Source organism: Lepus europaeus, chromosome 19 (genome assembly GCF_033115175.1).
Source record: "Lepus europaeus isolate LE1 chromosome 19, mLepTim1.pri, whole genome shotgun sequence".
Classification (NCBI taxonomy): domain Eukaryota; kingdom Metazoa; phylum Chordata; class Mammalia; order Lagomorpha; family Leporidae; genus Lepus; species Lepus europaeus.
In genome coordinates, this window is record NC_084845.1 from 13613762 (window position 1) to 13626580 (window position 12819).

Below are 12819 nucleotides of genomic sequence, written 5' to 3' on the forward strand. Positions count from 1 at the left end.
GGGTTGTTCCATTCGCTGGTTCACTCCCCAATTGGCCACAACAGGCTGAAGCTGTGCCAATCCAAAGTCAAGAGCCAGGAGCTTCTTCTGGGTCTCCCATGTGGGTGCAGGGCCCAAGCACTTGGGCCATCTTCCACTGCTTTCCCAGGCCACAGCAGAGAGAGCTGGATAGGAAGTAGAGAAGCTAGATCTTTTTTTTTTTTTTTTTTTTTTTGACAGGCAGAGTTAGTGATAGAGAGACAAAGGGACAAAGGTCTTCCTTTTTCTGTTGGTTCACCCCCCTAGTGGCTGCTATGGCTGGCGCGCTGCCCAAGGTCCTGGGCCATCTTCCACTGCACTCCTGGGCCACAGCAGAGAGCTGGACTGGAAGAGGAGCAACCAGGACAGAATTCAGCACCTCAACCGGGACTAGAACCCGGGGTACTGGCACTGCAGGCGGAGGATTAGCCTAGGGAGCCACAGCACCGGCTGAAGCCAGGTCTTGAACCGGCGCCCATATGGGATGCCAGCACTTCAGGTGGCAGCTTTACCCACTGTCACAGCACCAGCCCCTTGATATAATTCTTTAATCTACCATCCACATTCCAATTTTGTCATAATGTACTCCACAGTATTCTTTTCCTCCCAATATAGGAGCTACTGCTGAGTCAGGTTTACTTAACTTGTCATCTTAATATCCTTTAATCTGGGCTGGCGCCGTGGCTCAATAGGCTAATCCTCCGCCTTGCGGCGCCAGCACACCAGGTTCTAGTCCCGGTCGGGGCACCGGATTCTGTCCCGGTTGCCCCTCTTCCAGGCCAGCTCTCTGCTATGGCCCGGGAGTGCAGTGGAGGATGGCCCAAGTCCTTGGGCCCTGCACCCACGTGGGAGACCAGGGGAAGCACCTGGCTCCTGGCTTCGGATCAGCGCAATGAGCCGGCCGCAGTGGCCATTGGAGGGTGAACCAACGGCAAAAAGGAAGACCTTTCTCTCTGTCTCTCTCTCTCATTATCCACTCTGCCTGTCAAAAAAAATATATATCTTTTAATCTGGAACAGTTCCCCAACATTTACGAGAGGGAAACATTTACGAGAGGGAAATCTTCTATCTGCTGGTTCACTTTCCAAATGCTGCAACAGTCAGGCTGGGCCAGGCTGAAGCCAGGAGCCAGGAACTCCATCCAGATCTCCCACGTAGGTGGCAGGGATCCAGGTATTTGAACCACCATTTGCTGCCTTCCAGGCTGTGCATCAGCAGGAAACGACTGGAAACAGAGGTGGAACTCAAACTCAGACACCCTGATACGGGATGTAGTGTGCGAAGTGGCACTTAATCCACTGTGCCACAACACCTGCCCCAAACATGCCATTTAAAAATTACACGTTTACAGTTTAATACATTTATAGTATAATTATATTTATGTTTATTTTATAATTATATTAAAATTAATATATGATAGTAAATTTTGACAATTTTAAGCATTTTTAAGTCTACAGTTCTATGGCATTAAGTACATTCATATACATTATTGTACCATAACCACCATCCATCTCCAGGACATTTTCACCTTCCACCAAAACTCATTATCCATTCATCACAAATTTCCCATTGTCTCTATAAAGTTGACTACAAAACTTTTGAAGAATATAGTAACTCCCTCCACACATTCTTATTTTGTAGAATGTTTCTTATTTTGGGCTTGGTTTTTCCTCACAAATAGACTATGGGAAGAATACTGCTTAGGTGATCTTGTGTTCTTCTTAGGGTGTAGCATCTGTGTCCCTCATGGGTAGTGTTCATTCTGATCACTTGGTCAACTGATTTCATCACTATATCTTACTGTTTTTTCCTTCTTCCTTGCACTAACAAATTGCCTGTCAGGAAATACTCTAAGACAAATATTGTGCTCATTAAAATTTCCCCAGTGGGTTAGGGTGCCACCTGCGATGCCAGCACCTCATGTGGATGCTGGTTCTGGTCCTGTCGGCTTCACTTCCTATCCAGCTCCCTGCTGGTGTGCCTGGAAGGCAGCAAGGATAGCCCAAGTACCTGGGCCCTGCTACCCACATGGGAATCCCAAATGAAGTTCATGGATCCCAGCTTTGGCCTGGTCCAGCCCTGACCAGTGCAGCCATTTGAGGGGTGGGCCAAGAGATGGAAGCTCTCTCTTTGTCTTTCACTCTATTATTCTGCTTGTCAAAAAAAAAAAGAATCTTTAAAAAAATTATCTTTAGACTGAGTGCCTGTTGATGATTCTTACCGAGTGCTAATCATTACCATAATGGCTGAAAAATGATTTTCTGATTCCAGCATTTCCTCCATATTTCCCCCCCATCCCTTTATTTTGTTCAGCCAATTGTTAGCTCCTATATCCTGTGGCATGCTCCCATTATTTTGTTAAATAGTTTCTTTTTAATATATTATTTATTTGAAAGAATTACAGAGAGGCACACACACACACACAGAGAGAGAGAGAGAGAGAGAGAGAGAGAGGGAGGGAGGTCTTCCATTCGCTGGTTCACTCCCCAAATGATCTCAAGGGCTGTTGTGCCATTCTGAAGCCAGGAGCTTCTTCCAGGTCTCCCACGCTGGTGCAGGGGGCCAAAGACTTGGGCCATCTTCTACTGCTTTTCCAGGCCATAGCAGAGATCTGGATTGGAAGTGGAGTAGCCAGGACTTGAACTGGCACCCACATGGGATGCCAGCACTGCAGGTAGCAGGTTTACCTGCTATACCACAGTGCTGGCCACTGCTCCACTTCTGATTCAGCTCCCTGCTAATACACCTGGAAAAGTAGAAGATGGCCCAAGTGCTTGGAACCCTGCACCCATGAGGGAGATCTGGAAGAAACTCTTGGGTCCTGGCTTAGGACTACACCAGCTCCAGCCATCGCAGCCATCTAGGGAGTGAACCAGTGGATGGAAGACCTCTCTAAAATAACTCTGCTTTCAAATAAATAAACAAATCTTTAAAAATATGGAATAATTCTCAACATAACCAATTAAAATAAACTTAAATGAGTTAAACACATCCTTTAAAAGGCATAGGGTGGGGGGGGCGGAGCCAAGATGATGGAATAGTGAGGGTGCGCACTGATAGTCCAGGAAAAAATAGTTTAATGAAAGTGGAGTTACTGTAGTCTCAGGAAAAGGCTTGGGAAAAAATTGCAGAGGAAACTCTTCTGGATGTAGTGGATGTGACACGGAGGACCTATGGGGAGAGCAAGGTCGCCCACCGTGTGGAAGCCCAGCTGCAGAGTCTGCGTGCCAGCGCTGGAAGGGGAGGTGAGACAAAAACCTTGGTAACCCGAGACATTGGCGGGGAAAGGCAGAAAGAGCCTAGAGGGAACAAGGCTTGAATCCCCGCTGGGGAAAGTTCACCAGGCTGACTGGAGGAGAGAAAAAATTAATAAATAAGGGGAACCAGCATGGACACTAGCCTCTCTCTCCACTCACAAAGCCGAGCAAGACAAAGAGCAGGCACCATTTTGGACATACGTAAAGAAGCGCCCGCCATCAGCCAAGCAGAAAAACCTGACTCTGGTCCTAACAGGAGGTTAGGACCTAGTGAAAGTGTGGAGCTAACGAACTGAGACTGTGAAAATCTGAGGGTGGGTGAGAGAACTCACGGAGTACACAAACTTGGTAACCTTGGCAACCTGGTGAGAGACTGTGGAGAAATTTGAGACCACACTGAGGGCTGCATAAACTCTTTGTGTGGTCCCAGGGGTAGAGCAGATGAATACCCACAGGGGCCAGATTTCATACATCAACTACGCTCAATTCCACTCATCTGTGTGGAATTACTTCCCTTCTGAGTCAAAAAAAAAAAAAAAAAAAAAGAGAGAGAGAGAGAGTCAGTGAGAGAGAGAACAACCTGGGTGAGTCACCTTTGGCACACCCTTAACCCTGAAGAACCAAACAGAGCTCTCTGGCCACACCCATCACAGCCTCTAAGGATCCATCAAAAGCAGACAGTCCACTTAATCTAGAGTCATAGTATAATGAGAAAAAGCACCACAGCGAAGAAACCAAAGAATATCTCCAAAATGCCAAACAACAAACGCAGAAACTGAGGTAACAAGAACAAGGAAGACACTATGATGCCCCCAAATGAACAAGACACCCCAATTCAAGATTATGAAGATGATGAGATAGAAGAAATGCAAGAAGCGGATCTCAAAAAATTGATAAGAACATTAAGAAGTTCTCAAAAACAAATTCTTGAACTACAGAAATCCTTAATGGACAAGATAGAAAATCTCTCTCGCGAAAATGAAATATTAAGGAGGAATCAAAATGAAATGAAGCAACTAGTAGAACATGAAACTGTGATAGTGATGAGAAATCATAATGAAATGAAGAATTCAATAGATCAAATGACAAACACATTAGAGAGCTTTAAAAACAGAATGGATGAAGCAGAAGAGAGAATATCGGACTTAGAAGACAGAACAGGAAAGTACACAGTCAAACCAAAGAAAAGAAGGGAAATTAGAAATCTAAAAAATATTGTTAGGAATCTACAGGATACTATTAAAAAACCCAACATTCAGGTTCTAGGAGTTCCTGAAGGCATGGAGAGGGAGAAAGGATTAGAAGGCCTTTTTAGTGAGATACTAGCAGAAAATTTCCCAGATTTGGAGAAGGACAGAGACATCCTAGTACAGGAAGCTCATAGAACCCCTAGTAAACATGACCAAAAGAGATCCTCACCATGACACACTATAATTAAACTCACCACAGTGAAACATTAAAAATATCCTAAAATCTGCAAGGGAGAAATGTCAGATTACTCTCAGAGGATCTCCAATTAGACTCACAGCTGACTTCTCATCAGAAACCCTACTGGCTAGGAGGGAATGGCAAGATATAGCCCAGGTACTAAGAGAGAAAAACTGCCAGCCCAGAATATTATATCCTACAAAGCTCTCATTTGTGAATGAAGGTGAAATAAAGACCTTTCATAGCAAACAGAAATTGAAAGAATTTGTTGCCACTTGTCCAGCCCTGCAAAAAATGCTTAAAGATGTGCTACACACAGAAACAGAGAAACACGGCCATCAATATGAAAGAAGGTAAAGGAAGAAAACCTACCAGTAAAAGATCATAGGCAGCTCAAAGCATATACTAGAAAATATCTTTGGGAAAATGGCAGGGCAAAGTCACTACTTACAAATAGTCACATTGGGCCGGCGCCGCGGCTCAATAGGCTAATCCTCTGCCTTGCGGCGCCAGCACACCGGGTTCTAGTCCCGGTTGGGGTGCCGGATTCTATCCCGGTTGCCCCTCTTCCAGGCCAGCTCTCTGCTATGGCCCGGGAAGGCAGTGGAAGATGGCCCAAGTGCTTGGGCTCTGCACCCCATAGGAGACCAGGAGAAGCACCTGGCTCCTGCCATCGGATCAGTGCAGTGCACTGGCCGCAGCGCGCCAACCACGGTGGCCATTGGAGGGTGAACCAACGGCAAAAAGGAAGACCTTTCTCTCTGTCTCTCTCTCACTGTCCACTCTGCCTGTCAAAAAAAATAAATAAAAATAAATAAAATAAATAAATAGTCACATTGAATGTTAATGGACTCAACTCTACAGTTAAAAGGCACAGACTAGCTGAATGGATTAAGGAACAAAACCCATCTATTTGCTGCCTACAAGAAACACATCTTTCCAACAAAGATGCATGCAGACTGAAAGTGAAAGGTTGGAAAAAGATATTCCATGCCAACAGAAATGAAAAAAAGCAGGTGTAGCCATATTAATATCAGACAAAATAAACTTTAACACAAAAACTGTTAAGAGAGACAAAGAGGGACACTATATGATGATTAAGGGTTCAATTCAACAGGAAGATGTAACTATTATCAATGTATATGCACCTAATTACAGGGCACCAGTTTATTTAAAAGACTTGTTAAGGGACTTAAAGGGAGACTTAGATTCCAATACAGTAGTACTGGGGGACTTCAATACTCCACTCTTAGAAATAGATCAACCAGACAGAAGATCAACAAGGAAACAGCAGATTTAATCAACACTATTGCCCAAATGGATCTAACAGATATCTACAGAACTTTCAGTCCTACATTTAAATATTTTACATTCTTCTCAGCAGTGCATGGAACCTTCTCTAGGATTGACCACATACTAGGCCATAAAGCAAGTCTCCACAAATTTAAAAGAATTAGAACCATACCATGCTGCTTCTCAGACCACAGTGGAATGAAGGTGGAAATTAGCAACTCAGGAATCACTAGAGAGTATGCAAACACATGGAGACTGAACAACATGCTCCTGAATGAACACTGGGTCATAGAAGAAATCAAAAGAGAAATCAAAAACTTTCTGGAAGTAAATGAGGATAACAACATATCAAAACTTATGGGATACGGCAAAAGCAGTGTTGAGAGGAAAGTTTATAGCAATAGGTGCCTACATCAAGAAATTGGAAAGGCACCAAATAAATAAGCTTTCAACACATCTCAAGGATCCAGAAAAACTGCAGCAAACCAGACCCAAATTTAGTAGGAGAAGAGAAATAATTAAAATCAGAGAAGAAATCAACAGGATTGAATCCAAAAAAACATTACAAAAAATCAGCCAAGCGAAGAGCTGGTTTTTTGAAAAAATGAATAAAATTGACACACCATTGGCTCAACTAACTAAAAAAAGAAAAGACTCAAATCAATAAAATCAGAGATGAAAAAGGAAATGTAACAATAGACACCACAGAAGTAAAAAGAATCATCAGAAATTACTACAAAGAGTTGTATGCCAGCAAACAGGGAAATCTATCAGAAATGGATAGATTCCTGGACACATGCAATCTACCTAAATTGAACCATGAAGACATAGAAAACCTAAATAGACCCATAACTGAGAAAGAAATTGAAACAGTGATGAAGGCCCTCCCAACAAAGAAGAGCCCAGGACCAGATGGATTCACTGCTGCATTCTACCAGACATTTAAAGAAGAACTAACTCCAATTCTTCTCAAACTATTCAGAACAATTGAAAAAGATGGAATCCTCCCAAATTCTTTCTATGAAGCCAGCATCACCTTAATCCCTAAGCCAGAGAAAGATGCAGCATTGAAAGAAAATTACAGACCAATATCCCTGATGAACATAGACACAAAAATCCACAATAAAATTCTGGCCAATAGAATGCAACAGCACATCAGAAAGATCATCCACCCAGACCAAGTGGGATTTATCCCTGGCATGCAGGGATGGTTCAATGTTCGCAAATCAATCAATGTGATACACCACATTAACAAACTGCAGAAGAAAAATCATATGATTATCTCAATAGATGCAGAGAAAGCATTTGATAAATTCAACACCCTTTCATGATGAAAACTCTAAGCAAATTGGGTATAGAAGGAACATTCCTCAATATAATCAAAGCAATTTATGAAAAACCTGCAGCCAGCATCCTATTGAATGGGGAAAAGTTGGAAGCATTTCCACTGAGATCTGGTACCAGACAGGGATACCCAGTCTCATCACTGCTATTCAACATAGTTCTGGAAGTTTTAGCCAGAGCCATCAGGCAAGAAAAAGAAATTAAAGGGATACAAATTGGGAAGGAAGAAGTCAAACTATCCCTCTTTGCAGATGATATGATTCTTTATTTAGAGGATCCAAAGAACTCTACTAAGAGACTATTGGAACTCATAGAAGAGTTTGGAAAAGTAGCAGGATATAAAATCAATGCACAAAAATCAACAGCCTTTGTATACACAGGCAATGCCACAGCTGAGAAAGAACTGCTAAGATCAATCCCATTCACAATAGCTACAAAAACAATCAAATACCTTGGAATAAATTTAACCAAGGACGTTAAAGATCTCTATGATGAGAATTACAAAATCTTAAAGAAAGAAATAGAAGAGGATACCAAATAATGGAAAAATCTTCCATGCTCATGGATTGGAAGAATCAATATCATCAAAATGTCCATTCTCCCAAAGGCAATTTATATATTCAATGTGATACCAATCAAGATACCAAAGACATTCTTCTCAGATCTGGAAAAAATGATGCTGAAATTCATATGGAGATGTAGGAGACCTAGAATAGCTAAAGCAATTTTGTACAACAAAAACAAAGCCGGAGGCATCACAACACCAGATCTCAGGACATACTACAGGGCAGTTGTAATCAAAACCGCATGGTACTGGTACAAAAACAGATGGATAGACCAATGGAACAGAATAGAAACACCAGAAATCAACCCAAACATCTACAGCCAACTTATATTTGATCAAGGATCTAAAACCAATTCCTGGAGCAAGGACAGTCTATTCAGTAAATGGTGCTGGGAAAACTGGATTTCCACATGCAGAAGCATGAAGCAAGACCCCTACCTTACACCTTACACAAAAATCCACTCAACATGGATTAAAGACCTAAATCTACGACCCAACACCATCAAATTATTAGAGAACATTGGAGAAACCCTGCAAGATATTGGCACCAGCAAAGACTTCCTGGAAAAGACCCTGGAGGCACAGGCAGTCAAAGCCAAAATTAACTATTAGGATTGCATCAGATTGAGAAGTTTCTGTACTGCAAAAGAAATAGGAGAGTGAAGAGGCAACCGACAGAATGGGAAAAAAATATTTGCAAACTATGCTACAGATAAAGGATTAATAACCAGAATCTACAAAGAGATCAAGAAACTCCATAACAACAAAACAAACGACCCACTTAAGAGATGGGCCAAGGACCTCAATAGACATTTTTCAAAAGAGGAAATCCAAATGGCCAACAGGCACAGGAAAAAATGTTCAAGATCACTAGCAATCAGGGAAATGCAAATCAAAACCACAATGAGGTTTCACCTCACCCTGGTAAGAATGGCTCACATTCAGAAATCTACCAACAACAGATGCTGGCAAGGATGTGGGGAAAAAGGGACACTAACCCACTGTTGGTGGGAATGCAAACTGGTAAAGCCACTATGGAAGTCTGTCTGAAGATTCCTCAGAAACCTGAATATAACCCTACCATTCAACCCAGCCATCCCACTCCTTGGAATTTACCCAAAGGAAATGAAATTGGCAAATAAAAAAGCGGTCTGCACCTTAATGTTTACTGCAGCTCAATTCACAATAGCTAAGACCTGGAATCAACCTAAATGCCCATCAACAGTAGACTGGATAAAGAAATTACAGGATATGTACTCTATAGAATACTATACAGCAGTAAAAAAAAAAAAAAACTATGAAATCTGGTCATTTGCAACAAAATGGAGGAATCTGGAAAACATTATGCTGAGTGAAATAAGCCAGACCCAAAGGGACAAATATCATATGTTCTCCCTGATCAGTGACAACTAACCGAGCACCAAAAAGGAAACCTGTTGAAGTGAAATGAACACTATGAGAAACGGTGACTTGATCAGCCCTTGCCCTGACTGTTGATGAACTACTTAATACGTTATCCCTCTTAGTATTTTTTTTGTTTGTTCTACTTAATACTATTGGTTGAATTCTGTAATTAATACACAGTTATTCTTAAGTGTTGAAACTTAACTTAAAAGTGATCCCTGTTAAATATAAGAGTGGGAATAAGAGAGGGAAGAGATGTACAACTGGGGACATGCTCAAGCTGACTTGCCTCAAACAGTAGAGTTAGAAACATACCAGGGAATTCCAATTCAATCCCATCAAGGTGGCATGTACCAATGCCATCTCACTAGTCCAAGTGATCAATTTCTGTTCACAATTGATCATAATGATAGGACTAAGAGTCAAAGGGATCACATAAACAAGACTAGTGTATGCAAATACTAACCGATAGAATAAAAAAGGGAGAGAACAATCCAACATGGGAAGCGAGATACACAGCAGACTCATAGAATGGCGGATGTCCTAAACAGCACTCTGACCTCAGAATCAGCCCTTAAGGCATTCAGATCTGGCTGAAAAGCCCATGAGAGTATTTCAGGCATGGAAAGCCAAGACGCTCTGTCAAAAAAAAAATGACCTAAATGAAAGATCTCTGCGAGTGAGACCCCAGTGGAAAGAACAGGTCATCAAAGAAGGAGGTACCTTTCTCTGAAGGGAGGAGAGAACTTCCACTTTGACTACAACCTTGTCTAAATATGATCAGAGTCGGTGAACTCAAAAGGCTTCCATAGCCTTGGCAACTCATGACAAGAGCCTAGGGTGATTACTGATGCCATAAACAAGAGTGTCAATTTGTTAAGTCAACAACAGGAGTCACTGTGCACTTACTCCTCATGTAGGATCTCTGTCCTTAATGTGCTGTACATTGTGATTTAATGCTATAACTAGTACTCAAACAGTATTTTTCACTTTGTGTTTCTATGTGGGTGCAAACTGTTGAAATCTTTACTTAATATATACTGAAGTGATCTTCTGTATATAAAGAAAATTGAAAATGAATCTTGATGTGAATGGAAGGGGAGAGGGAGTGGGAAAGGGGAGGGTTGCGGGTGGGAGGGAAGTTATGGGGGGGGGGGAGAAAGTCACTGTAATCCATAAGCCGTACTTTGGAAATTTATATTCATTAAATAAAAGTTTAAGAAAAAGAAAAGAAAAGGCATAGGGTGGACATTTAGCTTAGTGTGGTTAAGATACCTGTGTCCCATTTTAGAGTATCTGGGTTTGAGTCTCAGCTTTGCAGCCAATTACAGATTCCTTCTAATGAATCCCCTGGGAGGCAGAAAGTTATGGCTCAAGTAGTTGGGTCCCTACCACCCACATGGAAGATCTGAATTAAGCATTTGGCTTCCAGTTTCATCTTAGCAGAGATCCAGCTGTTGTGGGTATTTGGGCAGTGAACCTGTGGATCGAAGATTTCTGTATCTCTGCCTTTCAAATAAATAAGTACATAAATAATTTTTAGAAAAGAATTATAAAAGATAAAAAGCATCATTAATAAATGCCATAACTATTGGGTGAAGGAACGTTGGGAAATAGGCTATTAACAATCAAGCTATCTGTACTAGTTTTGTAGGGCTGCCCAGGACTGCTACTAACTTCAGCAAAAATTATTCTCTCATGGTTCAGGAAGAGAACTAAAAGTGTCAGCAGGCCTATGCTCCCTAGAAATGCTTTCCCAGAGAATCTTTCCCTGCCCTTTTCAGCTTCTGCTGGCTCCAGAAATTCTTGCCTTGATGACACATTACTCCAGTCTAAGTCTCCATCTTCATGTCTTTACGGCCTGTCTCTGTGTGGTCACCTCTTCTGCCTGCCTAATCTTTCTTGCCTCATTCTTATAAGGACACTGACTTTGGATTTAGGATTCACTCAAGTAATTGAGGATGATCTTTTATTGAGATCTGATCTTTAAGTTAATTACACCTTCAAAGAGCCTTTTTCCAAATAAGATCACAATTGTGCGTACCAGGGGTTAGGTCACAGACTTACTGTTTTGGATAGCACTACTCAATGCCAGATAATATAATCCCACATATCCCTTATTAATTACAAGGAGGATCATGTTCTTTCACAATGGAGAGAGAAGGTAATTTCTCAATTTAGCATTTTAGCAATAATGTGCTTTGCACATGCTGTGTTAGAACTGTGGATTCAAAATTTGAAGTTGAGTGTCTGCTGAATGTGTACTGCTTTCACAGCATTCAAAAGCTGAATAACTAAGTTGAAACATCATATATTGGAGAATATCTGATTATCATTTAAATACACCAGTCCAGTCCCAATGAGTGCAGGGACTCATATATTTCATGGCTCTAGCACTTAGAACAGTGAAGACATGCAGTAGGCACTCAGAAAATACCTGTCCATACATTTCTAACCGCATATCTTGAGTTATAACCCTTTGCCTATAAAAATCTCTCCTTTTTGCAAAGTCCACAAACACATCTCCAAATGCCACCACTTATTTGTATTTTAATCTGGGAGAGAGGGAGGGAGGGAGGATGGGAGAAGGTGAGGGAGGGGATGAGAGAGAGAAAGAAAGAGATGGAGAGCTCTGATCCACTGGTTTACTTCCCCAGATGACCACAGAGGCTGGGCCAGGATAAAGCTGGAAGCCAGGAATTTAATCCAGGAGTCCCTGTGAGTGGCAGCGATCCAACTACTTGAGCCATCAAATGCTGCTTCCCACAGTCTGCATTAGCAGGAAGCAGGAACCAGGAGCCGGAATTGGAACCCACACCCACGTACTCTGACATGGAGTGTCTTAATTGACATCTTAATTGCTAGCCAAACACCTGCCCCCACCACCTATTTGGAGGACAAATAGAGGGGTTTTTTCCTCCTGTCAGCATGTGTTCCAAAGATTGGTGTTAAGTCCTTATCACCTGCTTTGGTGCAGTGACTGGATGAACTCAGACTCAGACACAATTCCATTCCTCTATTTCAGGTGTATTTTTTTTAAATAAAAGATTGATTTTTATTTATCTGAAAGCAAAAGTCACAGAGAAGGAAAAGCAGAGAGAAAATCTTCCATCTGCTGGTTTACTCCCCAAATGGCCACAACAGATAGGGTTGGGCCAGGCTGAAGCCAGGAGCCAGGAGCTCCTTCTGGGTCTCCCACATGGGTGTAAGGGCTCAAGCACTTGGGTCATCTTCCACCGTTTTCCCAGGCACTTTAGTAGAGAGCTGTATTGAAAATAAAGCAGCCAAGTCTCAAACAGGCGCCCATATGGGCAACGCAGGGGGCAGCTTAACCTGCTATGCCACAATGCCAGCCCCTCAGGTGGTTTTAATAAGCAGATGCTTCAGTTCTTTAGCTACATCTTAAACAGCTAATTGCTATAATTCTGAATGAAAGGGTTTCTCCTGGATACTCTGGAAATGGTAATTATTATAGAACATATGAACAGTGCAATTTTAATATGAAAATAA